Source organism: Heptranchias perlo, chromosome 12, assembly GCF_035084215.1.
Source record: "Heptranchias perlo isolate sHepPer1 chromosome 12, sHepPer1.hap1, whole genome shotgun sequence".
NCBI classification, from domain to species: domain Eukaryota; kingdom Metazoa; phylum Chordata; class Chondrichthyes; order Hexanchiformes; family Hexanchidae; genus Heptranchias; species Heptranchias perlo.
Genome location: NC_090336.1, coordinates 59,781,208 through 59,807,894, shown reverse-complemented (window position 1 = coordinate 59,807,894; position 26,687 = coordinate 59,781,208). Strand labels below are relative to the sequence as shown.

Here is a 26,687-nt window from a genome sequence, read left to right as displayed (position 1 = left end):
TTGATAGGGTAGGAAGATGATATATTCTCCGGCCTCTATTAATCTTTTTGAGACACCGTCTAATGATAGTTATCTTAGGGGTATCAATTGCAGATGTTGGGACCCTGAAATGTAAAGGGTGCAAGCTTTGGCGTTCCAACATCGCAGAAGTTCACCTTTTTGTTGGTCTTGCCAGCTGCTGTTAAATAAGCTGGCTCCTGTTCTATGCTGATAAGTGTATAGGAGTCAGTTGAATACATCTGTGTGTATTACAAGGTCCATTGAGTTTATCCTCATTGGCCTCCAGCAAGCCGACAGAGAACAGTGCTAGACAACAAATACAAATCAAACAGAGCGACGCATGGAGGTCACAATAGTGCTGCTCTCCTGAAACTGGATAACAAAAAAAATCTGTAATAATAATAATGGCATTTATATGGTGCCTTATCACATCAAAATATCTGATAGTGTTTCACAGAATGAATTACTTTCTGAAGAGCAGAGGCTGTTATGCAGGAAAATTAGTCAACCATACTAAACCAGCAATGTCACACAAACACTAGTTGGAATGAATGACTCATTAACCTCTTTTTTTGGGAGGTACTGGTTGAAGGAAGACACAAGGAGAACACGCTGCTCTTCAATGTCCACCACTGGGACCTCCATTTGACATCGTAGCTGAAGGATGATACCTCTGGCAATGTAACACGCCCTCACCTGTCAGCCTAGGATGTGAGGGCAAACCCCTAGTATAGGGCACACAACCACAACCTTCTGACCTGAAGGCAAGAGTACTACAAAGCTCCTCCTCACTACGCTTCCAATAAGTAGGGGCACGCATTCATTCTAGATGTTGAGTTTGCTTTCAATGTTTGGTGTCCTTTCTGATCACAAATCTCACCCAAAGAAATTTTGGCCAATCTATATAGTCTACCCCTCTTAATTCAAAGTTTCTTAATTCAAATTGTCTGATAATTCATGTTTTTAAGCAATAAGCTCTCACTTGGCTGTATTATTCATATTGTTTAATTCAAATTATTTGATAATTCATTTTTTGGGTAAAAAATAACTTTGAATTATCAGGAGTAGAGTGTACACTTTAAAAGATGCTTCAGCATTCTTTGCTGCCATTAAATTAGACATAGCCAAATTGAACACTTGACGATCACGTTTTGGTGTAGCCAAGAGTGGTTGCACAGTGTATTGTACCTATCGGTAAAGTAAAACGCCAATGAGATGTGCATGTCCTAAAATTAATCCCTGCTCCCATCTTGTGGACAAGTGCCAAGGTGACACTTATGGCATCAGGAGCCAGTGCCTAACCTACACTTGAGGACTAGTCCTAATGACATAACTGATTGGGAACTCCCATTTGGGGAATTGCAAACAATTTAACTCGCTATACCACTCAGCAGCCCTACAGGTGCAGATTTCTTCTCCAGCTTGTTTGCAGAACGATGTTGATTTTAAATGTAGAAATGTAAATTTAAAAAGGTCTCCTTATTCTTAGTAATAGTGTACTGCCACAGAATTTTTTTAAAAATATACTAAGATATGACATTTGGAGTCTACAGCCTGGAAATTATGCTGTGATATTATCCTGTGACCACTTAATGCATTCATATCAAATTCCCTTGTCTGCTATTTTAATGGCAGTGTTAACAATATTGCACAGTGTAATTTCCAGGTTTATGAATCAAATTTTTCATATTATCAATGTAGCTCCTTAGAGTGACACTCAGAATAAGTATCTTCACTCATATCAAGATACTGATCCACTGTGATATCATAGGGTTAGCCTGTCAGGCTCACAGCAGACATTTAAAAGAATTGTACATATTATCATATAATTGCAAATAATTCAAGGGAAAATAAATAATTTGAAGAGAAAAAAATACTTCCAGTTCGAGCACATCTATAGGCTATTACTAACAACTCCTCAGCAGTGTAAAAGAAATCACATAGCTACCGTCTTTCAGATGAGACGTTAAACTGAGGCCCCATCTGGCCTCTCAAGTGGATGTAAAAGATCCCATGGAACTATTCGAAGAAGAGCACAGGAATTCTCCCCAATGACCTGGTCAACAGTTATCCCTCAACCAATATCAGTAATAAACAAATTATCTGTTCATTATCTCATTGCTGTATGTGGGATCTTGCTGTGTGCAAATTGGCTGCTGCATTTCCTACATTACAACAGTGGCTACACTTCAAAAGTACTTCATTGGTTGTAAAGCGTTTGGGGACATCCCGAGGTCACGAAAGGCACTATATAAATGCAAGTCTTTCTTTCAAAAACAAGTACATTTCATTTTATTTTGCAATTGTATTCATTCTTTTGTATTTTTTTTCATTTTTGCGCTAATTTTCCTAATGTGCTCCTTTTCCTCTTTCTTCATTTTGTCATCTTATGTTTGTTGTAATCTCTCTTTCCCTCTTTTTCTTTCGTTTGTTGACATGAGGAGAAGATTAAAAGGAAAGACTGCCAAGTCTGAGAGAGTCAGTACTTCAGGAAACTAAATTAGGGAAGGTTTTGCTGTGGTGAGCTGCGGAACGAATCCCGAGTGAAAAAAATAACAATGTCAGTGCATTGGAGACCCCTGAAACAATCAGGACCTGCAGTGCAAGGAAATCAGCGCTAACGTGTTTCAACAAATTTCACCGACTCCATGTACTAAATATCGATACATTTAACAGTAGAAATGGAAAATTTGGCGTAACATGGATAGTGAAAGAGATGGGGGCCAAAATTCCATGGTCATTTCAAGGGATTCCCACTTTATCTTTGGCCAGGGACAACTGCAAACTTTGTGGGAGACCGGACACACCGGATCCCAGCTGTGAGGCCTTGTGGGACTGGAGCCTCTACTCACCCCTACAAGGCCATCGACATAAAGGAGGGGTGGATGGCATCCTGCTTTGGGATTTCAATGACCCAGCCTCAAAGGGATGCAGTACGCTGAGGGAGAAGAGGAATACTGGCCTCCTAATGACACCTTGGCATCTTTTTTTAATCCCTTATGCCTCTGTGAAACATGATGTGGAGATGCCGGTGATGGACTGGGGTTGACAAATGTAAGGAATCTTACAACACCAGGTTATAGTCCAACTGTTTTCTTTGACAATCACAAGCTTTCGGAGGCTTTCTCTTTTGTCAGGTGACGAAGGAGAAAGCCTCCGAAAGCTTGTGATTTTCAAATAAAACAGTTGGACTATAACCTGGTGTTGTAAGATTCCTTACATCTGTGAAACATGTACATTTTCTACATTAAAAGGCACGATATAAATACAAGTAGTTGCTACTAGTATCATTTGCGCTGGTTTTGAAAGAAATTGAAGGTCCCAGCATGTACAGCCAATATAACCTGGTCAGCACGTGTTATGCTTACCAGCACATGACCTGCTGACCCAAGAAGTCGGACTTGTGTAGGTAGGTCAGTTTAAATAGCAGCATTAGTGCAGATCAAAAGTTACATTAAAACTGATGTAACTCTATTGCATTGCCATATGTGATGGTCTCAGTGGACATATTATGCAGAGCAGCAAGGGACTAGAGAGTCTACACTGGGATTTTTTTTCACATTTGTGATTGTAGTGGCATAGGGGCAGCAGCAGAGGAATAAGAAACCAGAGAATAAGAATTCAGAGCAAGTACTGGAAAAGGAAATAGGGAGAAAAAAGCACTAATAGCCATACAGATAAAAAGGACAGCGCTAATTATCTGTTAACAACAAGCTCACACATTTTCTTTTTTCACTTTGAAACTGATTTTCAACTATCATTCACTCCTTCAGTTCTCAGCTATAGTAACGCGGTTAAAACTTTTTGCTCTCAGTTCTCATTTTCTTGGTCTAGTTGAAAATGCTACCTTTATGCCACTGTTATATTGCACTTTTAGCACTAGTCCTGTGCCAAGATTTAATGCTAAAACATCAGCACAGTGCAGGCCCATACTTCCCTGCTACTTCCGATCCAATTCAGCTGTTGTGCCTGCTCTCTAGCTGCTTTCTGCATCTTACTCAGCAGCCATTCCCACGTAAGAACATAAGAAATAGGAGCAGGAATAGGCCATATGGCCCCTCGAGCCTGCTCTGCCATTCAATAAGATCATGTTTGTCCTTCGACATCAACTCCACTTTCCCACCCTATCCCCATATCCCTTGATTCCATTAGTGCCCAAAATCTATCGATCTCAGTCTTGAATATACTCAACGACTGAGCATCCACAGTCCTCTGGGGTAGAAAATCCCAAAGATTCACAACTCTCTGAGTGAAGAAATTCCTCCTCATCTCAGTCTAAATGGCCCACCCATAATCTTGAGATTATGACCCCTAGTTCTAGACTCTCCAGCCAGGGGAAACAGCCTCTCAGCATCTACCCTGTCAAGCCCTCTAAGAATTTTATACGTTTCAATGAGATCACCTTTCATTCTTCTAAACTCCGGAGAATAATGGCCATTCTACTCAATCTCTCCTCGTAGGACAACTGTCTCATCCCAGAAATCAATCTAATGAACCACCATTGCACCCCCTCTAAGGCAAGTATATCCTTCCTTGGGTAAGGTGACCAAAACTATACACGGTACTCCAGGTGTGGTCTCACCAGAGCCCTACAGCAAGACCTCCTTTCTCTTATATTCCAACCGCCTTGCAATAAAGGCTAACATATCATTTGCCTTCCTAATTGCTTGCTGTACCTGCATGTTAACTTTCTGTGATTCGTGTACAAGGACACCCAAATCATTCCGACAACCAACATTTCTTAGTCTCTCACCTTTTAAAAAATATTCTGTTGTTCTATTCTTTCTATCAAAGTGGATAATTTCACATTTCCCCACATTATATTCCACCTTCTGCCACCTTCTCGCCCACTTAACCTGTCTATATCCCTTTACAGCCTCTTTACATCCTCCTCACAGCTTACTTTCCCACCTAGCTTGGTAACATCAGCAAACTTGGAGAGATCACACTCAATTCCCTCATCTAAGTCACTGAAACATATTGTAAACAGCTGAGGCCCAAGCACTGATCCTTGCGGCACCCCACTAGTTACAGCCTGCCAACCCGAAAATGACCTGTTTATTCCTACTCTCTGTTTTCTGTCCGTTAATCAATCCTCAATCCGTGCTAATATACTATCCCCAATCCCATGAGTCCCAATCTTGTGAAACAACCTCTTGTGCTGCACTTTATCGAATGCCTTTTGAAAACCCAAATATACTACATCCACTGGTTCCCCCTTATTTACTCTGCGAGTTACACCCTCAAAAAACTCTAATAGATTGGTCAAACACGATTTCCTTTTCATAAAACCATGTTGACTCTGCTTAATCATATTATGATTTTCCAAATGCCCTGTTACTACATCCTTAATAATAGATTCTAGCATTTTCCCTACTACTGATGTCAGGATATCTGGCCTATTGTTCCCTCTTCTCTCTCTCCCTCCTTTCTTGAATAGTGGGGTTACATTTGCTACCTTCCAATCCACAGGGACCGTTCTAGAATCTAGGGAATTCTGGAAGATCAAAACCAACGCATCCACTATCTCTGCAGCCTCCTCTTTTAAAACCCTAGGGTGTAGGCCATCAGGTCTAGGGGATTTGTCAGCTATTAGTCCCATTCATTACTCCAGTACTTTTTTTCTTTGCTGTTAATCTTAATTACTTTAAGTTCCTCACTCTCATTAGACTCTTTGTTCCCCACTATTTCTGGTATGTTTTTTGTGACTTCTACTGTGAAGACAGATACAAAATATTTGTTTAACGTCTCTGCCATTTCCTTATTCCCCATTATAATTTCTCCTGTCTCTGCCTCTAGGGGATCCACATTTACTTTAGATAACCTCTTCCTTTTTATATACTTGTAGAAGCTCTTACACTCTGCTTTTTATATTTCTTGTTATTTTACTTTCATATTCAATTTTCTCCCTCTTTATCAATTTCTTGGTCATCCTTTGCTGATTTCTAAAACCCTCCCAATCCTCAGGCTTATTTTCATTTTGGCAACATTGTAAGCCTGTTCTTTTAATCTAATATTATCCTTAACTTCTCTAGATAGCCACGGTTGGATCACTTTTCCCATGGAGTTTTTATTCCTCAAGGGAATGTATATTCGTTGAGAATTATTAATTATTTCTTTAAATGTTTGCCATTGCTTAACTACCGTCATATCTTTCAATCTAATTTTCCAATCTACCTCAGCCAACTTGCCCCTCATACCTACGTAATTGGCTTCGTTTAAATTTAAGACCCTAGTTTTGGACATAACTACATTATTCTCAAACTCAATATGAAATTCTATCTTATTATGATCACTGCCCCAGAGGATCCTTAACTATAAGATGACTAATTAATCCTGCCTCAATACACAATACTCAATACTCAAATAGTCTGTTCCCTAGATGGTTCCTCGACATACTGTTCTAGAAAACTGTCTCAAATACATTCCATGAACTCATCCTCCAAACTACTTTTGCCAATTTGGTTTGCCCATTCTATATGAAGATTAAAGTCCCCCACGATTATTGCATTACCTTTATTACATGCTCCTCTAATTTCCTGATTGATACTCTGTCCAACACCATAACTATTGTTAGAGGGGAAATAAATTACTCCCACCAGTGTTTTCTGCCCCTGGTTATTTCTTAGCTCCACCCATACTGATTCTACATCCTGATTTTCTGAGCTAAGATTCTTTCTCATTACTGCCTTTATCACATCCTTTATTATCAGGGCTACCCCATCTCCTTTTCCATTTTGCCTATCTTTTCTAAAAGTCCAGTACCCTGGAATATTTAGTTCCAAACCTTGGTCACCCTGCAACCACGTCTCAGTAATGACTACTAGATCAAACCCATTTATCTCTATTTGTGCCATTAATTCATCTATCTTGTAACGAATGCTTCATGCATTCAGAAATAGCGCCTTTAATTTTAACTTATTACTAGTAGTGACCGTAGTGACAAATGCCCTATTACCTTTGTTAAACTCTCTGTCCCTTCCTGACACACTCTGCTTGTTTTTACCTAAATCACTTCTCTGCTGTACAGCCTTGATGTTTCTCTTTAGACTTATAAATTTAGTCTCATCTGAACCCTCCACCCACCCCCCCACCTCCTTATTAGTTTAAAGCCCTATCTACTTCTCTGTGCCTCCTGCCCCTGTCTGCCACAACAGAACTCTGTGCCTAATCTGTGTGTTCTCAGCCTCTGAACACCCAAATATTCCCATGTCCCACTCCCATGTGCCTGGCTACCAAGCAGCAACACTTCTCACAGATCCTCCAGAATCCAGTTCGTCCAAACCCAAAACCCCACAAATGGAGCCAGGCTTCAGTCCCTCAAAGTGCTGTTAGATCCTAACCCACTTTCCCCAGAGTGCTCTTAGAGACACACAGTCCATCCCCCACCTTCACCTTAGTCCCAGGCATTATCTGCCCCTTCCCAATTGTTCCCAGTACCCAGTTCCATCCCAAGTGTTCCAAGTTCCCACTCATCAACCCTTGTGAATGATCATGGATGTAGTCCACACCCATGACCTCCTAGGTCCTGTGCCCCTCTACCTCTCTTATGCCAATCCAAAATCCCCTCCCCTCCCAATCCTGCTTCCTTCCAGCCCCAGCCTCTTCATCCTCTGAAGCCTGAAACACCAGCGGTAGACCTCACTTTCTCTCACATCTTCAATGTTCTAGCAGCTCCCCAGCTTTCACTCGGTTGCAATTACCTTGCACCGCTTTAAAAAACATACGAGAGCCATACAAAGAGATTTGTGGACATACAGAAGAGAGAGGTGACAGAGGGGAGAGAGACAGATATACAGAAGAGTGACTGAGATTGAGTGACAAAAAGTCAAGAACACCACAATGAGAAAAGGTGTTTATATATAAACAAAGAGAGAGAGAGAGAGAAAAACAATGAAAAAAATAGAACAGAAAGACAGAGAGAGGAACACCGAAAGAATTGAGGAGCAGAAAAGAACCAGAGACAGTTACACGAAGAAAGACCAACTATCAATTTTAGGGAGTAGTTTTCAATTGCAGACTAATATACTTCCTGGAAATTGGATACAAAATACCCAAGGAACATTTTAATAGCAAGCATATATCAAATTGCGTGGGCAATGGACATGACAATATTAGAGTTGGCTGTGACTATCCTTATGTTGGAATAGTCTGATGCTTTTACTACCCAAGGTCACATGGGCAAAAAAAATGCCCACTTGGCACGCAGGGCTGTTGGCATCCACGGAAATCTACATCAGCATTAGGTCGCACCTTCAGGAAAGGGAAGGAAGGAAAGTAAAAAAAATACACAAAAATTAAAAAGAGGAAATAACAGACAAAAAAAAAGCAGCAAAGATTAACAATCAAAAAATCATATAGTAAAAGAGAGAATGTCCCTTTTAAATGTTGGAAGTTTACTTTGTAAAAAGTCTGGATAACAGAGCTTGTATGTACTTTCATTTTAAAAAAATCAGGTGGGAAACAAAGCAATTCTTTTTGAAACTGGAAAGTAAAACATCACATTAATTTCCTGTTTGACATGTTATTGAAAACATGCCAAGTAAAAACACACAGTAAGTGAGAAGGAAAAGCCTCTGCTATTATTTTACATTTCTCATAACTGATCTCTCCTTGGCGTGATTTTATCATGCAGATCAGCTGGCATGGTTAAAACATGAAGCTGGCACGATAGTCCAGTGAACCTTAACAAGATACTGATCACTCCAGATAATATCAGGAAGTTAAATTAAATGCATTAGCTTTTCTTGGTCTGTTTTTTCCCCTTGTCCTCATTCTTCTCCTGAGGCACTAATTCAAGTTGTGTACAGTTCCAAGAGCACTAAAAGTCCTCCAGCACCATTCTTCATCTGTGAACATGGAAACGGAGTGTAAAATATTCACCATTGTCAGAATGAAGGCATCACATCTGAGCCCAATCCTATCCTCACCCAACATGCACTTTCTCATGTAGATAACTGGATAGCAATCAGGGGTGGGATTCCTGGTCGACTTTTACCCTCCCTAGCCCAACAACAACAACTTACATTTAAATAGTACCTTTAACGTAGTAAAACGTCCCAAGGCGCTTCACAGGTGCGTTTTCAAACAAAATTTGACACCAAGCCACATAAGAAGATATTAGGACAGGTGAGGTCAAAGAGGTAGATCTTAATAGGAACATAGGAACAGGAGTAGGCCATTCAGCCCCTCGTGCCTGCTCCGCCATTTGATAAGATCATGGCTGATCTGTGATCTAACTCCATTTACCCGCCTGTGGCCCATATCCCTTAATACCTTTGATTGCCAAAAAGCTATCTATCTCAGATTTAAATTTAGCAATTGAGCTAGTATCAACTGCCATTTGCGGAAGAGAGTTCAAACTTCTACAACCCTTTGTGTGTAGAAGTGTTTTCTAATCTCGTTCCTGAAAGGTCTGGCTCTAATTTTTAGACTGTGCCCCCTACTCCTAGAATCCCCAACCAGCGGAAATAGTTTCTCTCTATCCACCCTATCCGTTCCCCTTAATATCTTATAAACTTTGATCAGATCACCCCTTAACCTTCAAAACTCCAGAGAATACAACCCCAATTTGTGTAATCTCTCCTTGTAACTTAACCCTTGAAGTCCAGGTATCATTCTAGTAAACCTACGCTGCACTCCCTCCAAGGCCAATATGTCCCTCCGAAGGTGCGGTGCCCAGAACTGCTCACAGTACTCCAGGTGCGGTCTAACCAGGGTTTTGTATAGCTGCAGCATAACTTCTGCCCCCTTGTACTCTAGTCCTCTAGATATAAAGGCCAGCATTCCATTTGCCTTATTGATTATTTTCTGCACCTGTTCATGACACTTCAATGATCAATGTACCTGAACCACTAGGTCCCTTTGGACACCCACTGTTTTTAACTTTTTACCATTTAGAAAGTACCTTGTTCTATCCTTTTTTGATCCAAAGTGGATGACCTCACGTTTGTCTACATTGAATTCCATTTGCCACAGTTTTGCCCATTCACCTAATCTATCAATATCGCTTTGTAATTTTATGTTTTCATCGATTCTGCTTACAATGCCACCAATCTTTGTGTCATCGGCAAACTTAGATATGAGACTTTCTATGCCTTCATCTAAGTCATGATGTGGAGATGCCGGTGATGGAATGGGGTTGACAAATGTAAAGAATCTTACAACACCAGGTTATAGTCCAACAATTTTATTTGAAAATCACAAGCTTTCGGAGGCAACCTCCTTTGTCAGGTGAATGTGGAAATCCTTGAACGTTTCGCATTTATATTCAGAGAACAATACCTGGTGATTAAGATAATCTTTCCAACTGCCCGTTGTCAAGGCAATCAAAGTGTTCAGACAGAGAGGTGTTACCTACAGGACCACCGAATATACAAACGGCCAGAACACAAAACAGGGCAGCGACCCTGACATGAATGCTCAAGCTGTCAGGAAATGCGTCAATGCCAGATTCATCAGTCGCACTCACAAGACAGTCCAGAATGTCACCCGAGCACAACGCAATGCCATCAACGCTCTCAAGACCAACCGCAACATCGTCATCAAACCAGCGGACAAAGGAGGAGACATCGTCATTCAGAACAGAACGGACTATTGCAAAGAAGCATACCGACAACTGGACAACCAGGAACACTACAGGCGGTTACCCGCAGATCCGACTAAAGAACACACCCATCAGCTCAACAAACTGATCAAGACCTTCGATCCAGACCTTCAAAGCATCCTACGCGCTCTCATCCCACGTACTCCCCGCGTGGGAGACTTCTACTGCCTCCCAAAGATACACAAAGCCAACACACCCGGACGTCCTATCGAATCAGGCAACGGAACCCTGTGTGAGAACCTCTCTGGATACATCGAGGGCATCCTGAAACCCATCGTACAGGGAAACCCCAGCTTCTGTCGCGACACTACAGACTTCCTACAAAAACTCAGTACCCACGGACCAGTTGAACCAGAAACACTTCTCACCACGATGGACGTCTCGGTACTCTACACCAGTATCCCCCACGATGACGGCATCGCTGCAACAGCATCAATACTCAACACCAACAACGCTCGTAAGAACGGGATATGACGCTCGACTCGTCAATCGACAGTTCCGACGGACCACAGCGAAAAATCGCATAGACCTCCTCAGAAGACTAACACGGGACGCAACCAACAGAGTACCCTTCGTCGTCCAGTACTTCCCCGGAGCGGAGAAACTACGCCATGTTCTCCGCAGCCTTCAACATGTCATCGATGACGACGAACACCTCGTTAAGGCCATCCCCACGCCTCCACTACTCGCCTTTAAACAGCCACCCAACCTCAAACAGACCATCGTTCGCAGCAAATTACCCAGCTTTCAGGAGAACAGCGTCCACGACACCACACAACCCTGCCACGGCAACCTCTGCAAGACATGCCAGATCATCGACACAGATACCACCATCACACGAGAGGACACCACCCACCAGGTGCACGGTTCATACTCCTGTGACTCGGCCAACGTTGTCTACCTCATACGTTGCAGGAAAGGATGCCCCAGAGCATGGTACATTGGCGAGACCATGCAGACACTGCGACAATGGATAAACGGACACCGCGCAACAATCGCCAGACAGGAGGGTTCCCTTCCAGTTGGGGAACACTTCAGCAGTCAAGGACATTCAGCCACCGATCTTCGGGTAAGCGTACTCCAAGGCGGCCTTCGAGACACACGACAACGCAAAATCGTCGAGCAGAAATTGATAGCCAAGGTCCGCACCCATGAGGACGGCCTCAACCGGGATCTTGGGTTCATGTCACGCTACACGTAACCCCACCAGCGAATAAAAGTTATCTGTTTTTAATACAACGGGTCATTTTCTGTCTTTCTCTTCCTTTCGGATGTTTCTCCCTCTCTCTCTCTGTTTTGTGTTCTGGCCGTTTGTATATTCGGTGGTCCTGTAGGTAACACCTCTCTGTCTGAACACTTTGATTGCCTTGACAACGGGCAGTTGGAAAGATTATCTGTAATCACCAGGTATTGTTCTCTGAATATAAATGCGAAACGTTCAAGGATTTCCACATTCACCTGACAAAGGAGGAAGCCTCTGAAAGCTTGTGATTTTCAAATAAAATTGTTGGACTATAGCCTGGTGTTGTAAGATTCTTTACATTCATCTAAGTCGTTAATAAATAGTGAATAATTGAGGCCCCAAGACAGATCCCTGCGGGACACCTCTAGTCACATCCTGCCAATGTGAGTACCTACCCATTATCCCTATTCTCTGTCGCCTTTCACTCAGCTAACTTCCTATCCAAGTCCGTACTTTTCCCTCGATTCCATGGGCTTCTATCTTAACTAACAGTCTCTTATGTGGGACCGTATCAAATGCCTTCACCTCTTCAAAAAATTCAATCAGGTTTGTCAGGCACGACCTACCTTTCACAAATCCATGCTGGCTCTCTCTGATTAACTGAAAATTCTCAAGGTGTTCAGTCACCCTATCCTTAATTATAGACTCCAGCATTTTCCCCCCCAACAGATGTTAGGCTAACTGGTCTATAATTCCCTGGTTTCCCTCTCTCTCCTTTCTTAAAAAGCGGAGTGACATGTGCAATTTTCCAATCCAGAGGGACAGTTCCTGAATCTAGAGAACTTTGAAAGATTATAGTTAGGGCATCTGCAATGTGCTCACCTACTTCCTTTAAAACCCTGGGATGGAAACCATCTGGTCCTGGGGATTTGTCACTCTTTAGTGCTATTATTTTCTTCATTATTGTTGTTTTACTGATATTAATTTTATCGAGTCCCTGTCCCCGATTCAATATTCGTTTTCTTGGGATTTCCGGCATGCTATCCTCTTTTTCTACTGTAAATACTGACACAAAGTAATTGTTCAGCATGTCTGCCATTTCCCCATTGTCAATGACAATATCCCCACTTTCAGTTTTTAAGGGGCCAACACCGCTCCTGACCACCCTCTTTTTCCTAATGTAATTATAAAAGTTCTTCGTATTGGTTTTGATATCCCTTGCAAGTTTCTTTTCATACTCTCTTTTTGTAGCTCTATCTGTTTTGTGACCCTTTGTTGATCTTTGTATCTTTCCCAATCACCAGGATCTGTGCCATTTTTTGCCTTTTTGTATGCCCTTTCCTTAAGTCTTATACTGTCCCTTCCCTCTTTAGTTGTCCATGGCTGTTTTAAAGGAGGAGAGAGAGGTAGAGAGGCGGAGAGGTTTAGGGAAGGAATTCCAGAGCTTAGGGCCTAGGCAGCTGAAGGCACGGCCGCCAATGGTGGAGCAATGAAAATCAGGGATGCTCAAGAGGCCAGAATTGCAGGAGTGCAGAGATCTCTGAGGGTTGTAGGGCAAGAGGGGGTCACAAATAGGAAAGGGCGAGGCCATGGAAGGATTTGAAAACCAGGATGAGAATTTTAAAATCAAGGTGTTGTCAGACCGGGAGCCAATGTAGGTTAGCGAATACAGGGTGGTGGGTGAACAGGACTTAGTGCGAGTTAGGATACGGGCAGCAGAGGTTTGGATAAGCTCAAGTTTATGGAGGGTGAAAAAAGTGATAGAGATCTACAAAACGCTAATAAAACAATTCATATTTCACACATTAACTTGGTAGAGCAAGGAGAGAATGGTGGACGCACATTACTATTCAAATACATTCACTGGTAAATGCAATGCCTGTTGTGGTGCTGCAGCAGACAGATTAGGAAGGTCTTGGTGCGCTGAGTTAACCAATTTTTGTTGGGGAGGCTGGCCAGGAGGTCATTGGAATAGTCAAGTCTAGAGGTAACAAAGCCATAGATGAGGGTTTCAGTTGCAAATGAGCTGAAGAAGGGGCGGAGATGGACGATGTTACGGAGGTGGAAGTAGGCAGTCTTGGTGATGGAGCGGATGTGTGGTCGGAAGCTCATCTCAGGGTCAAATAGGATGCCAAGGTTGCAAACGGTCTGGTTCAGCCTCAGACAGTGGCCAGAGAGAGGGATGGAGTCGGTGGCGAGGGTAAGCAGTTTGTGACGTGGACCGAAGACAATGGTTTTAGTCTTCCCAATATTTAGATGGAGCAAATTCCTGCTCATCCAGTATCAAGACCAATTATATAGCACTCCTATAAATGCAAGTCTTTCTTTCTTTCTCTTCCTTCACTGCACCAGCTAAAATTGGTTAACTCAGCTTCCTAATCTGTCTGCTGTAGCACCACACCAGGCGTTGCATTTACCAGTGAATGTATTTGAATAGTAATGTGCGTCCACCATTCTCTCCTTGCTCTACCAAGTTAATGTGTGAAATATGAATTGTTTTATTAGGGTTTCGTAGATTTCTATCGCTTTTTTCAAGCAGTATCCATTTTGCATCTAGAAAGAAAGACTCTTTCTAGAACTTGTGCATTCTGAAAAACCTACAACACAGTTAATAAAACATGAGGAGTTAGCCGTGGCTCAGTAGTAGCACTCCTGCCTCCGACACACCAGGTTGCGGGTTAAGGCCCCAACCCAGAGACTTGAATACATAATCTTGGCTAACACTTTAGTACTGAGGAAGTGTTGCACTGTTCGAGGTGCTGTTTTCCATTTGAAACAAGGTCCTCTGTGCCCGCTCAGGTGGGCACAAAAGATTCCATGGCACTATTTGAAGAAAAGCAGGGCAGTTCTCCAGGAGTCCAGGCCAACATTCATTCATTAATCAACTCCACAAAAACAGAATATCTGTTACTTTATCTCACTGCTGTTTGTGGGACCTTGCTGTGTGCAAATTGGCTACCACGTCTCCTAAATTACAACAACGACCACACTTCAGAAGTACTTTATGGGCTGTAAAGCACTTTGGGATGTTCTGAGGTCATGAAAAGTGCTATATAAATGCAAATCTTTCTTTCTTTCTTTCTACCTTTGTCAGTTGATGTGACAACTTCCATGGTATTGTCATTGTATATAGGTAGATAAAGGCTGAGCTAGCAACGTATGTAAATGGGCCAGAAATTGCTGGCACTACATAATGCTTTAATGTGGTATGCCATTATAAATTAAGCTTAATATAAATGAAAAGCCAAGGCTCGGATAGGCTGTCCAACTCCTGCATGCCTGGCTTCTGTCGTGTGTTAAATCAGTGGATATCATTTAGAGATATGAACATTTCCCTCCTGTGGATCATTTAACCTGGAAAAGGCTGTAACTTTTTCAATGAATTATTTTATGTCTGGCTGGAATTTGCTGTGGGAGTCCATGAATTTCAAAGGCAAATGGTACATTTCAGTCTCTATTGTGGGAGAGCTACAGTGACAGAAAGAAACCATGAAAACATGAGAACCAAGTAGTCCTCAGTGAGTGGGAGCCAAAAGTAAATGCTGGAGCATATTACAGACTTGTGGCAAAGAGTCTCTCCCTAAAGTAACTGCTGTCAGGAGCAGAGTGTCATTTTAAAAAATTAGCTAATCTATTCATTGTTCAAAAGCTTGTGTTGTTCTATATATATATCCTATATATATAGGCCACTCATTTATGCTTTTCTGTAAAGAAATCGAGTATGCGGAGAGACTAGAGAAGCTGGGGTTGTTCTCCTTACAGCAGAGAGAGTTAAGGGGTGATTTAATAGAGGTGTTCAAAATAATGAAGGGTTTCGATAGAGTAAATAAGAAGAAACTGTTTCCAGTGGCAGAAGGGTCGGTAACTAGAGAACACAGATTTAAGGTAATTGGCAAAAGAACTAGAGCGGGGGAATGAGGAGATTTTGTTCTACGCAGTGAGTTGTTATGATCTGGAGCGCACTGCCTCAAAGGATGCTGGAAGCAGATTCAATAGTAACTTTCAAAAGGGAATTGGATAAATACTTGAAAGGGAAAAAATTGCAGAGGTATGGGGAAAGGGCAGGGGAGTGGGACTAATTGGATAGCTCTTTCAAAGAACTGGCACAGGCACAGTGGGCCGAATGGCCTCCTTCTGTGCTGCATCAATCTATGATTCTATGAAGTTAATTGGGAATCTGAGCCCAGCAACTGTATGGTGTGTTGATAATACTAACTTCCAGAAAGACCTGGAGGGATCTAGGACTATCTGACCCTTTAACGGTACAGGAGGAGGAATTTATTCTCACAGAGGGTTGTGAATCTTTGGAATTCTCTATCCCAGAGGGCTGTGGATGCAGAGTCATTGAATATATTCAAGGCGGAGATGGATAGATTTTTGGAATCTAGGGGAATTAAGGGATGTGGGGATCGGGTGGGAAAGTGGAGTTGAGGTTGAAGATCAGCCGTATGGCCTACTCATGCTCCTATTTCTTATGTTCTTAAAGCCACAGGGCTGCATCTTGTTTCATAAGAGACGCAAGCTCTGCTTACATTAAACTTATGTTCTGTAAATCCTTAATAATAATCTTGAATAATTTCTTTCCTAGTGTTGATTTCCCCCCACCCCCAAAAAATATTTCTTAATGTGACTTCTCCCTTTAGATTGAAAAGTTAGATCTATTATAACTGGAGTTCAGTCAGCAACTAAATATTGTAGTAGCCTGACTTGGTGTTTTTCATGTTACAGGAAAGTGTATTTTTTTGGTGTCCAAATTTGTACATCATAATATTTTTTTTTTAGGTTAGAGACAAAAGTTAAATGATTTTACATTGAAAGCACCTTTCTTTCCCTATTGCTTGAGAATATGTCCATTTTGTTTTGGTATGTACGACTGACTTACAACTGCCAAATTAAGTCTGTTCCATTCTTTAACTTGTTTGTGCCTTGTTGTAAACGGGTACATTATTATAAAGGATTTCTTCTTGACAGAGCCGGCACAGGCACGATGGGCCGAATGGCCTCCTTCTGTGCTGTATCATTCTAAGTGCAGCGAAACGGCTACAAGAGGCAACAGCTCATTTAAATACCCCAAAATACCATTCCACTGATATCTGTCCCATTACATTTTAACACAAGTCGAATCATGGAACACTGTTAAAAGATCCAAGCTTTTATTATTATAAGCTACATAATTCAAGATAGCTCAAGGAAAAATGTAAATTTTATTTTAGCAGCTTTTGTAACAACTTGCCTATAAAACACTGCTGTCGCAACATTAGGCCTACAGATACATTTCTTGTGATGTCACAAGGTGAACGTGCATCAAGGCCTGTTACACTGGCTGTCAAAGCAATGCCAATTGTCAGTGGTGCTTTACTAAATGTACCAGGCAACAATAGTCCACAACCCATACCAAAGTCAGGTTATGTTTTGAATAAAATTAACTGAAATGAGAGTGGAGATGCCAGTTATCGCCTGACACACTGACAAAAGAAACAAAAGATAAATCGTCTCACATTAAAAACAGTTTATTTCAAAATGAAGGCCCCAGGAGGAGGTGGGTGGGGGGGTTACTTTTTCAGAAGATTTGTGATCTGGTTGAAAACTGGCCTTGTTTTTAACATGGTGACTAGCAGCTCTCCCATGGCATTGCTCACAGTGAGTAAGAGCATCGACTGCCGTGGAAATTGGACTGATGCCCGAAATAAGCGGCAAGTCAGTGGAGTGATTGTTCTGCGCACCTGTCCATACCTGGCGCATGGCTCGTGCCAAATCCAACACCAGCCATCATCTGCATTTCACTGGCAAGCTGTCTGTTATTACAGACATGCAAGTCATGTCTGTCATTTGATTCCAAGAATGGTGTTTTTTTTTAATTCGTTCATGGGATGTGGGCGTCGCTGGCGAGGCCGGCATTTATTGCCCATCCCTAATTGCCCTCGAGAAGGTGGTGGTGAGCCGCCTTCTTGAACCGCTGCAGTCCGTGTGGTGAAGGTTCTCCTACAGTGCTGTTAGGAAGGGAGTTCCAGGATTTTGACCCAGCGACGATGAAGGAACGGCGATATATTTCCAAGTCGGGATGGTGTGTGACTTGGAGGGGAACGTGCAGGTGGTGTTGTTCCCATGCGCCTGCTGCCCTTGTCCTTCGAGGTGGTAGAGGTCGCGGGTTTGGGAGGTGCTGTCGAAGAAGCCTTGGCGAGTTGCTGCAGTGCATCCTGTGGATGGTACACACTGCAGCCACAGTGCGCCGGTGGTGAAGGGAGTGAATGTTTAGGGTGGTGGATGGGGTGCCAATCAAGCGGGCTGCTTTATCTTGGATGGTGTCGAGCTTCTTGAGTGTTGTTGGAGCTGCACTCATCCAGGCAAGTGGAGAGTATTCCATCACACTCCTGACTTGTGCCTTGTAGATAGTGGAAAGGCTTTGGGGAGTCAGGAGATGAGTCACTCGCCGCAGAATACCCAGCCTCTGACCTGCTCTCGTAGCCACAGTATTTATATGGCTGGTCCAGTTAAGTTTCTGGTCAATGGTGACCCCCAGGATGTTGATGGTGGGGGATTCGGCGATGGTAATGCCGTTGAATGTCAAGGGGAGGTGGTTAGACTCTCTCTTGTTGGAGATGGTCATTGCCTGGCACTTATCTGGCGCGAATGTTACTTGCCACTTATCAGCCCAAGCCTGGATGTTGTCCAGGTCTTGCTGCATGCAGGCTCGGACTGCTTCATTATCTGAGGGGTTGCGAATGGAACTGAACACTGTGCAGTCATCAGCGAACATCCCCATTTCTGACCTTATGATGGAGGGAAGGTCATTGATGAAGCAGCTGAAGATGGTTGAGCCAAGGACACTGCCCTGAGGAACTCCTGCAGCAATGCCCTGGGGCTGAGATGACTGGCCTCCAACAACCACTACCATCTTCCTTTGTGCCAGGTATGACTCCAGCCACTGGAGAGTTTTCCCCCTGATTCCCATTGACTTCAATTTTACTAGGGCTCCTTGGTGCCACACTCGGTCAAATGCTGCCTTGATGTCAAGGGTAGTCACTCTCACCTCACCTCTGGAATTCAGCTCTTTTGTCCATGTTTGGACCAAGGCTGTAATGAGGTCTGGAGCCGAGTGGTCCTGGCGGAACCCAAACTGAGCATCGGTGAGCAGGTTATTGGTGAGTAAGTGCCGCTTGATGGCACTGTCGACGACACCTTCCATCACTTTGCTGATGATTGAGAGTAGACTGATGGGGCGGTAATTGGCCGGATTGGATTTGTCCTGCTTTTTGTGGACAGGACATACCTGGGCAATTTTCCACATTGTCGGGTGGATGCCAGTGTTGTAGCTGTACTGGAACAGCTTGGCTAGAGGCGCAGCTAGTTCTGGAGCACAAGTCTTCAGCACTACAGCTGGGATGTTGTCGGGGCCCATAGCCTTTGCTGTATCCAGTGCACTCAGCCGTTTCTTGATATCACGTGGAGTGAATCGAATTGGCCGAAGACTGGCTTCCGTGATGGTGGGGATATCGGGAGGAGGCTGAGATGGATTATCCACTCGGCACTTCTGGCTGAAGATGGTTGCAAACGCTTCAGCCTTGTCTTTTGCACTCACGTGCTGGACTCCGCCATCATTGAGAATGGGGATGTTTGCAGAGCCTCCTCCTCCCGTTAGTTGTTTAATTGTCCACCACCATTCACGACTGGATGTGGCAGGACTGCAGAGCTTTGATCTGATCCGTTGGTTGTGGAATCGCTTAGCTCTGTCCATAGCATGTTGCTTCCGCTGTTTAGCATGCATGTAGTCCTGAGTTGTAGCTTCACCAGGTTGGCACCTCATTTTTAGGTACGCCTGGTGCTGCTCCTGGCATGCTCTTCTACACTCCTCATTGAACCAGGGTTGATCCCCTGGCTTGTTGATAATGGTAGAGTGAGGAATATGCCGGGCCATGAGGTTACAGATTGTGCTGGAATACAATTCTGCTGCTGCTGATGGCCCACAGCGCCTCATGGATGCCCAGTTTTGAGCTGCTAGATCTGTTCTCAATCTATCCCATTTAGCACGGTGGTAGTGCCACACAACACCTTGGATGGTTTCCTCAGTGCGAAGACGGGATTTCATCTCCACGAGGACTGTGCGGTGGTCACTCCTACCAATACTGTCATGGACAGATGCATTTGCGACAGGTAGATTGGTGAGGACGAGGTCAAGTAAGTTTTTCCCTCGTGTTGGTTCGCTCACCACCTGCCGCAGGCCCAGTCTAGCAGCTATGTCCTTCAGGACTCGGCCAGCTCGGTCAGTAGTGGTGCTACCGAGCCACTCTTGGTGATGGACATTGAAGTCCCCCACCCAGAGTACATTTTGTGCCCTTGCTACCACTCAGTGCTTCCTCCAAGTGGTGTTCAACATGGAGGAGGACTGATTCATCAGCTGAGGGAGGACGGTAGGTGGTAATCAGCAGGAGGTTTCCTTGCCCATGTTTGACCTGATGCCATGAGATTTCATGGGGTCCAGAGTCAATGTTGAGGACTACCAGGGCCACTCCCTTCTGACTGTATATCACTGTACCGCCACCTCTGGTGGGTCTGTCCTGCCGGTGGGACAGGACATACCCAGGGATGGTGATGGAAGAGTCTGGGACGTTGGCTGAAAGATATGATTCTGTGAGTATGGCTATGTCAGGCTGTTGCTTGACTAGTCTGTGGGACAGCTCTCCCAATTTTGGCACAAGTCCCCAGATGTTAGTAAGGAGGACCTTGCAGGGTCGACTGGGCTTGGTGTTTTGCCGTTGTCTTGTCCGGTGCCTAGTGGTCCGTCCGGTTTTATTCTTTTTATGACTTGCTGGGCCATTTCAGAGGGCAATTAAGAATCAACCACATTGCTGTGGGTCTGGAGTCACATATAGGCCAGACCGGGTCAGGGCGGCAGGCTTCCTTCCCTAAAGGACATTAGTGAACCAGATGGGTTTTTACGACAATCCGGTAGTTTCATGGCCATCATTACTGATACTAGTATTTTAATTCCAGATTTTTATTTAATTAATTGAATTTAATTAATTGAATTTAAATTCGCCAGCTGCCGTGGTGGGATTTGAACTCATGACTCTGGATTTTAGTCCAGGCCTCTGGATTACTAGCCCAGTAACATAACCACTATGCTACCGTACCCTCATGTATCTGAATCATTTGTTTCGACCATTTTGAATAAAACTAGGATGAAAGGTGAAACCACACTGGTCTGCTCAAGGAAATGTAATAGACAGAAACTTTCAGTGAGCAATTCAGCTTATTAATGTAAAAATGCCATAAAGTAGCAGACTGCAAAATTACGGCCAATCTAAGGCAAAGGTAAGTCGTGTATTTGATGTCTGAAGCAAACCAATCAAAACAATTTTTTTTTAATCCAACAAGGGAGTCTCAACATATCCAATTACACCTGCTGACAGGCAGAGTGTATGTACCACTTGCGTTAACCAATATGCACATCAACACAGCACTCTCAGCCGTAAACACCACAGGCAGATGCTTTGTTTGGTATAGAAAATGCTTCAGGGTTAACCATTGTGCGTAACACTTGCTATCCTCCACCCCCTCCCAAAACCACCTACAAACCAACACATCTTGTACGCAATTACATTGGCCATAGAAATACAGGATGAATGGGCTGTGTCATCTCGGCAATGAACTCCGCTTTAGCACAAGAGTAAACAAATTTCTCCCACATCAGCGAGTGCTGGGACATTAGCAATTTGCAGTGATTGATTGAGAAGAAACTATTGCTGTGAAATAGATGCGTAACTCAGGCTTTTATCACTCTGAGTGACAAGGCAGACACTTCCGTATTTACAGATCCTCGTTGAATAAAGTGACATTATCAGGCACTCCTCCTGTTTAAATGACATGGGGGCTTATTCTATCAGCGCTTTATGATGCTGAGAGTATTTTAATCTGGTGACTCTGAACAAAAACGGGAAAATAATCCTGAACCTTTGCAACATAGACCATATGGCAAAACAAGGCCTAAAGCTAAAGCAAACGGTATTAAAAGCAAGGGCAAATAGAAGCAATATGTTTGGACAAGAAGCATTTTAATTATAATCCCTGATTAAATATCAGTGCTTTTAAAGCCAATAATATACTGATAGCAATAGATGCTCAAATTAAATATTAACCCTGTTTGGTTACTCCAGAGAGACCAAGGTTTCAATTTTACAGTCTATTTACTTGATTAAGTAGGACTTTAGTATTGAAGGGTCATACAATTAATGACCTACGCCATACAATTGCACTGAAGACTATAGAAACAGCTTCATGACCTGTTGCCCTATTCCACTGTACTTAGGTATTAATACTCGAGGTGAACCACACTTTAAATCTGCTTACTCAGTGCTCTTCTCAAATCAATCTTCGTGCAAAAATCTTACAAGGGAAAGATTACAATTATTATTAGAACAGGACCATTGCTTAGCCTGCCTCTTGTAGCAACTAGTGACCTTTCACTAATACTGCAAACATACACTTAATACCACTAAATTTTTTAGATAAAGGAGTTTTTGTAAAATAATTCCAAATTGCATGTTGTGATTTCCAATATTTAATACTCACTTTGTTGCCTTGAATTATCCAAGTCTTTAGCAATATTACACATTTTGCAAGCTTTCTCCAAAAACCTAGTTATGAAATACTGCAGTTTCCAAGGAAATAATGGCAACAAACATTTGTGTCTTAATTGTGTGCATTTCAGCAGAACATTTTTGGGAAGAGACATTGGGCTGAATTTTCAGGTACAGAAGGCAAAATAAAGAGATGGTAAGAAATATTGAATTAAGAGAGAGAGATAAAAGAGATAGAAAGAAAAAGTTTAAAAATTTTTTTTTTTTAAATATCCAACAATTGAAATCTGAAGGAATGAGACTCCACACTTGTCAAAGTTAATTTTCAGCACCAGGGAGGTTGTTTGGCAGTCATTAAGACTTACCACGCCGTTAAAAGTGTGCAGAGACTTGAAATGACTTGACTTACCTTTTTCTGACAACATTCAGGTCAGTGCAGGAACTTCACGCCGTTCTATTCATTTGAATGGAGAGCCAGTTGGTGAGATGTAGTTCTCATGGAGCTTACAGAGGAGGGTCGCATCTGGTACAGCAATTTAAGGAATTCCGCATTTAACTGCGCATGTGCGGTCGCCAGAAGTTGCTGTACCAGATGCACAGAAATAACGTGAACCCTGTTAGCCTCACCGTTATTTTCACAGGAAAATCTGGCCCATTACTATACTCAGGTTAACACCAGTATAAAAATAGTACAGTTAGGAATGTAGTATGAATGACTTTTGTTGCTGCACAGAACTTCGCCAATCAGGAGCTCTACCCTTTGGAATCACAACTCGGGATTGATCTGAAATGAATTTACTCTCCCAATGTTTATATTCCACAAACCAGGACATGGGTCACTGGAGGAAACACTCCCTGTTTAAACAGACGTGTTGCAGCCAGCAGTAGCTGCAAAGGTCCATTTAACAGGTGCGGGGCAAACCCTCATTCATTGCAGCAGGACACTCTGTCACCTCAGACAAAGTTTTGCCTGCCACACCGTTGTCTCCACACTCCAAATTATTAAATCATAGCCTAAACTCTGCTGTCCAAACACATTTACCTATTTTGTGGACCCCCTCACACTCACACCGTCAGGATGGGGGGGCGGGGTCCATTGCTGCATTCATCACTCCATTGGAGGACGAGCAACATCACCAGCATCGCCAGGCATGCAGTCCACCTCCGCCACTTGGAGCTACACAACACAGTGCTGCGCAACAGGCACCTGCACAAAGTAGTCGTGCAACTACACATACACCCACTGTAGGGTGACACAATGGGTGGCATCAAGGGTGTTCATGGAGAACCTCATGAAAGGGCCTTATTGCACAAGCCAGTCAAGAATGGCCATGACGTGGCAGTAGTGGTGACAATGTAATATGTAATATATTTGATTTCTGATCAACTCACAAGTAAAAACCATGACAAACCCTCAAACACCATTGTGCATCCCCTTCATGCTCATAACACATTTGCCTTATGCTTCCTACTAAACATACGTGATGCATGCCCTGTGGCAGCTGGGGTGAGGCTGACCGTGAGAGACTGAGTATGAGACAGAGCCACGAGATTGTATGAGGATTGGGTTGAGTGGTAGTGGTGGGATGAGTACTGGCGAGGTGAGTGCAGGTAAGATGAGGATGAGCTTTGAATGGGTGTGAGGAGTAATGTGATAGAGTAGTGTTGGCAGTGCAGAAGGAGATGTGGGGTGGGGGCGGTGACGTGGCAGACGGAGAGTAGGGGAATGAGTAAGTGTACTCTCTTCAGCTGACCTATTTAGGTCATTGAAGCGCCTCCTGCACTGTATGCAGGTGCGTGATATGTTGGTGGTGCTGGTGACCTCCTCTGCCACCTCGAGCCAGGCCTTCGTGGTGGCAGAGGCAGGCCACTTCCTCCCGTCCACCGGGGAGAAGATCTCTGTCCTCCCCCTCCTCCTCCTCACCTGATCCAGTAGTACCTGGAGTGAGGCATCATTAAACCTGGGAGCAGCCTGCCCCCTGGGCTGCTCCATGCTGTAATTTTGTCTCCTTTCTGCAGCATCAGTCAGTGGAGGACTGCCCCTTTAAATAGGGGTCCTCCAGCTGACAGCCTATGATGCGGGTGCGCAGTCTGCCCGCTGCGCAGCTTTCCAGCGCGAAAACCGGAATTTACTCACGATCACAATGGGAAACCCACTGATTTTACTGGGCGGGTTACCCACGCGCCCAGTCGACCCCCTGCTGGCAACCCGCCTCCCTCCTAATATTGGGCCCTTTGTGTCCTCCTCACAGCTTACTTTCCCACCTAGCTTTGTATCATCAGCAAACTCAGTCCCTTCATCCAAGTCATTAAATAGATTGTAAGTAGCTGAGGCCCAAGCACCGATCCTTGTAGTACCCCACTAGTTACAGCCTGCCAACCTGAAAATGACACGTTTATCCCTAATCTCTGTTTTCTGTCCGTTAACCAATCCTCTATCCATGTTAATATATTACCCCCAACCCCATGAGCCCTTACCTTGCATAACAACCTTTTATGTGACACCTTATCAAATGCCTTTTGAAAATCCAAATATACTACACCCACTGGTTCCCCTTTATCCACCCTGCTGGTTACATCCTCAAAAAACTCTAATAGATTTGTCAAACACGATTTCCCTTTCATAAAATCATGTTGACTCTGGCTAATTACATTATGATGTTCTAAGTGCCCGGTTACCATTTCCTTAATAATGGATTCCAGCATTTTCCCGACAACTGATGTCAGGCCATCTGGCCTGTTGTTCCCTGGTTTCTCTCTCCCGCCTTTCTTGAATAGCAGGGTTACATTTGCTACCTTCCAATCCACTGGGACCGTTCCACAATCTAGAGAATTTTGGAAGATCATAACCAATGCATCCACTATCTCTGCAGCCACCTCTATTAGAACCCTCGGTTGTCGGCCATCAGGTCCAGGGGATTTATCAGCTTTTAGTCCCATTAGTTTCCCCAATACTTTTTCTCTACTGATAGTAATTACTTTAAGTTCCTCACTCTCATTAGCACCTTGGTTCCCCACTATTTCTGGTATGCTTTTTGTGTCTTCTACTGTGAAGACAGATACAAAATATTTGTTTAACGTATCTGCCATTTTCTGATTCCCCACTATAATTTCTCCTGTCTCAGCCAATAAGGGACCAACGTCTACTTTTGCTACTCTCTTCCTTTTTACATACTTGTAGAAGCTCTTACAATTCGTTTTTATATTTCTTGCTAGTTTACTTTCATATTCTATTTTCTCCAGAACCTGCGGATTGAGATCTCTTGGGTCCTGTTCTAAAAAAGTTGCTGGATAAGCATCGTACTTATGTGAAGGCACTGAGGACTATCTCGGAGTAACCGAGACAGAAGACAGTAGCCATGGCGGAGTCCTATGCCATCCTCTGTGCCAATATCCGAAAAGGATTCACACAATGCAGCGCTACCTAGAGCGGCTGGTTGCACCAGGAACAGCTGCATGCAACTCTCCTGAAATAGAGGCCTCCAGACCAGTTAGTTATCCTGTGGATGCTTTGACCACCGGTCTTCAAGTTTCAGGGGATCGTTAGGAGTAAATGTTGAAAGTGGGTTCCTAGAGCTCCAGGACGACATCTCTCTGGGTCTGCAGGTTCTATCTGATCAGGTCGGCCCTGCTGCTGATTAGTAGGCACTCAGCTGAGTACAAGCTGCCAGGTTTAGAATCCTGATGCCATCCTCTCCTCTGGTGACCTTTCTAGTCAGCTTCCTTAGATACCTGCTGATGTAGGTGTCAGGATACAGTCCACACACCTGCAGTGGTGACACAGCCTGCTGAAGAGTGTTCCTGGGACTCACGGGTCCTGAGACGAAGACCACCTTGGTCCCAAGAGGCCTATACTAATACAGCACAGCCAAGCACTATTGGTGTCCCTGGCCCTCAGGTATCACCTCAGGATAGAATCAAGAACATATCAGAGAGGTGTCATGAGCAAGCATGATGGTAAAAAGAAGCACCTGTTGTAAATACTTATGTGCACAGGGAAACCACTTTGTGATATTAAGTCCTATATTACGAAGTTAGTCTGTTATTTGATTTTTGTGTTTGAGATGATGTTTGGAGGTCAGTTACTGACAAACAGGATGGGCTACAGGTTAGGCTTATCTCCATCACTGTGTATGTGCTCCCTCAACATACAACATGGAGTGTACCCTGGTGTTCAAATCCACAGGTCATTAAGTTTGGTAGCACAAGTAGATCAGGACATAAAAAGGCAAACAAATTGTGTCCAGAGGCATTGAATACAAATGCAGAGGAAATGTTGAATTTGTACCACTCCTTAGTCGGGCTGCAATTGGAGTATTGT

General features: G+C 43.5%; 1 protein-coding gene across 11 annotated transcripts in view; it reads right to left on the bottom strand.

The window, feature by feature from the left end:
• Positions 1–26,687, bottom strand: part of immp1l (inner mitochondrial membrane peptidase subunit 1) — a 172,437-nt gene that overhangs the window by 97,852 nt on the left and 47,898 nt on the right. The gene's annotated exons all lie outside the window — the stretch shown is intronic.